Source organism: Nycticebus coucang, chromosome X, assembly GCF_027406575.1.
Source record: "Nycticebus coucang isolate mNycCou1 chromosome X, mNycCou1.pri, whole genome shotgun sequence".
Taxonomy (NCBI): Eukaryota; Metazoa; Chordata; class Mammalia; order Primates; family Lorisidae; genus Nycticebus; species Nycticebus coucang.
The window spans coordinates 175,202,478-175,205,941 of NC_069804.1; the positions used below are offsets into that span (position 1 = coordinate 175,202,478).

At 37.7% G+C, this 3,464-nt stretch overlaps 1 pseudogene; it reads left to right on the top strand.

Moving 5' to 3' along the window:
• Positions 1-313: 313 nt before the first annotated feature.
• Positions 314-1,720, top strand: LOC128578369 (cytochrome b-c1 complex subunit 2, mitochondrial-like; annotated as a pseudogene).
• The last annotated feature ends 1,744 nt before the right edge of the window (positions 1,721-3,464 follow it).

Below are 3,464 nucleotides of genomic sequence, written 5' to 3' on the forward strand. Positions count from 1 at the left end.
AAGTGCTCAATGGATATGATCAGAAGATTTTCAAAAGAAGATAAACAAATGGTCAAGAAACATATGAAAAAATGCTCAATGTCACTAGTTATCAGGGAACTGTAGATTAAAACCACACTGAGATATCACCTTACCCTGTTAGAACAGCTTTAAAAAAAAAGTTCAAAAATAATAGATAATTTTAATAATTATTATTCTTTCGTTACCACCAACAATGTTGAGTCAAACTTTTTCTATGAAAGATATGACAGTGTGCCATCATCTTGCTTTCCTTTAATACGGCAGTGACCTCGCGTTGGACCAATCTTGAACCATGAAGCTGCAAACCACAGTCAGGTCCTTCTTGAGATTTTATTCCCTCAAAGTTGCCACCAAAGTTAAAGCCACAGCTGCCCCAGCAGGAGCACCTTCACATCCTCAGGACCTTGAGTTCACCAAATTACCCAGTGGTTTAGTGATTGCTTCTTTGGAAAACTATGCTCCTGCTAAAAATAAATAAATAAATAAAAACTATGCTCCTACATCAAGGATTGGTTCGTTCATTAAAGCAGGCAGTAGATATGAGGACTCTAACAATTTAGGAACCTCTCATTAACTGCATCTTGCTCCAGTTTGACTACAAAAGGAGCTCTCTCTTTCAAGATAACTGGTGGAACTGAAGCAGCTGGTGGTGAATTAACTGTGACTGCAATAAGGGAGAACATAGCTTACACTGTGGAATGCCTGGGGGTGATGTTGATATTCTAATGGAATTCCTGCTTAGTGTCACAAACAGCACCAGAATTTTGTGTTGGGAAGTAGCCGACCTTCAGTGTTAACTAAGGGTTGATGAAGCTATAGTTTTTCAGAATCCACAGGTTCAAGTCATTGAAAATTTGCATGCTGCAGCTTACCGAAATACCTTGGCTAATTTCCTTGCATTGTCCTGACTAGAGGATTGGAAAAGTGACATTAGATGAATTACATTACTATGTTCAGAATCATTTTACAAGTGCAAGAATGGCTTTGCTTGGACTTAGTGTGAGTCATCCTGTTCTTAAGCACATTGCTGAACAGTTTCTCAGCATGAGGGGAGGGCTTGGTATAACTGGTGCTAAGGCCAGATACCCTGGAAGTGAAATTTGAGAACAGAATGGAAACAGTCTTATCCATGCTGCTCTTGTAGCAGAAAGTGCTGCTACAGGAATTGCAGAAGCAAATGCATTTAGTTTTCTTCAACATGTGCTTGGTGCTGGACCTCCTGTCCAGAGGGGCAGCAATGCTACCAGCTTCTATACCAGGTTGTTGCCATGGGAGTTCACCAGCCATTTGACGTTTCTGCTTTTAATGCCAGTTACTCAGATTCTGGACTTTTCAGGATTTACACTATCTCCCAGGCTACAGCTGCTGGAGATGTCATCAAGGCTGCCCATAACCAGATAAAAACAATTGCTCAAGGAAGCCTTTCCAATGTAGATGTCCAAGCTGCCGGAAACTAGCTGAAAAGCTGGATGCCTAATGTCAGTGGAGTCTTCTGAGGGTTTCCTGGATGAAGTTGGAAAACCAACCTAGGAAGACACTAGCTGCTGGTTTTTACGTGCCACCATCCATAGTCTTTCAGGAGATTGATTCAGTGACTTGCGATGATGTCATAAATGCTGCAAACAAGTTTGTTTCTGGCCAGAAGTCAATGACAGCATGTGGAAATCTGGGACATAGACCTTTAGTTGATGAGTTGTAGTACTGAATAATGTATTACAGGAGAGAGCTGAGAATTCTCTTAACCCAGAGCAGTAAACGTGAAAGTCTACTATATTTACCTTTTTCTTTTCAATAGGTAAAATACCTTAAAGTGTAAATTCTTCCCAGCTGGCCTAAGGGTCAATAAAGCATTCTCCTTAAATGTTTTCTTGCATTTTTCCTAATCATTTAATCAATAAATATTTATTATATGTTAAAAAAAGATATAAAAGTGCTAGCTAAGCAGGCCGACTCTGAAGCCAGACTGCTGTGTTTCAATCCCTGCACTTTCCGTACCTTGGCAAATTCCTTTATCTTTTTCTGCATTTAGTTTTAGTATCTAACACACAGTGACAATAGTGATTTCTTGTACAGTTGTGAAAATTAACCTACACATTCATAGAAATTATTTAGAATAGTTTTGTCACAGAATCATCTTTCAGTACATTTCTACATATAAGAGATAGTTGTACACCTAAAAGCAGAATTGCAGAGTCATATGGTATGTGCATCTTCAACTTTACGGGACACTGGCATAGTGCCCTTTAGTGTGATAATGTGCAAATTTCCCTTCCTACTGGGAGTATATAAGTGGTCCCATTTCTCCACATCTGCTCAAGCAGTTGAAGGTATCAGACCTTCCTATTCTCTCTATTTTATGATTACGATATAATGTATTACATTCCTTTAATTTGTAAGGTCAAGATTCTCTTCATTAAATATAGTAACAATACAAGTCCCAAACCTGTTCATTTATCAAGTGCCTATTTGTTTTCTCCCCCTCCCCAATTTCTTTTGGGTTGTTTGACATTTTGTATTCATTTGTAGAAGTTCTTTATATACTGTGCTTGCTAATCTTTTGGGGTAATATATTTCACATGGTTCCTATCCAAGTGTGTGGTTTAAGATTTTTTTTTTTTTTAACTGTAGTTTTTGGCCGGGGCCAGGTTTGAACACGCCACCTGCAGTATATGGGGCCAGCACCCTACTCCTTGAGCCCCAGGCACTGCCATGGTTTAAGTTTTTATTTGCTCATAGTGTTTGTTGAGTTGAACAAAACTTTAGCATTTTTATGCAGCCAAATTAACCAATATTTTCCTTGACAGTTGTATTTATACTTCCTAAGAAATCCTTGCACACCCTAAGGTTGCATAGATATTATCTAACATTTTCATTAAATGGATTGAAATTTTTAATATTTTTAATTTAGTATGTGTGATATTTATTTGAAGAGTATGCTGTGAAGTAGAGATACTATTTTTTCCATATGGGAACCCACTTGTTCCAGCACCATTTATTGATTACCTTATTTTTTCCCCACTGATTTTTACTTTCACCTGCATCCTATGCCAAGTTGCCTGGTGTGTGTTCATTAGTAACTGAGCTCTCTTATTCTGTGACCTTAGTCTATTTGTCCATCCCTGCATTAGTAATATGTTGTCTTAATTACTACCATTTTTAAATAATATGTCATCTGTAATTGAACTCCTCAGTCTTCTCCAAAATTATCTTTGATCTTATTATCTTTTTTCTTTCATATTTTTGTATTTGTTTAAACATACATTGCACTTACTACGTGATGAGTTCTGTTCAATGTATTTCAAATGGCAGCTCATTTGATCCTCACAACAACCCTATGAGGTACTACTGTTATGATTTGCATCTTACATATGAAGAAACTGAAGCTTAGAGAGGTTAATTAATTGTCCAAGGTCACACAGCTTAACAGTGGCAGGGCCTATATT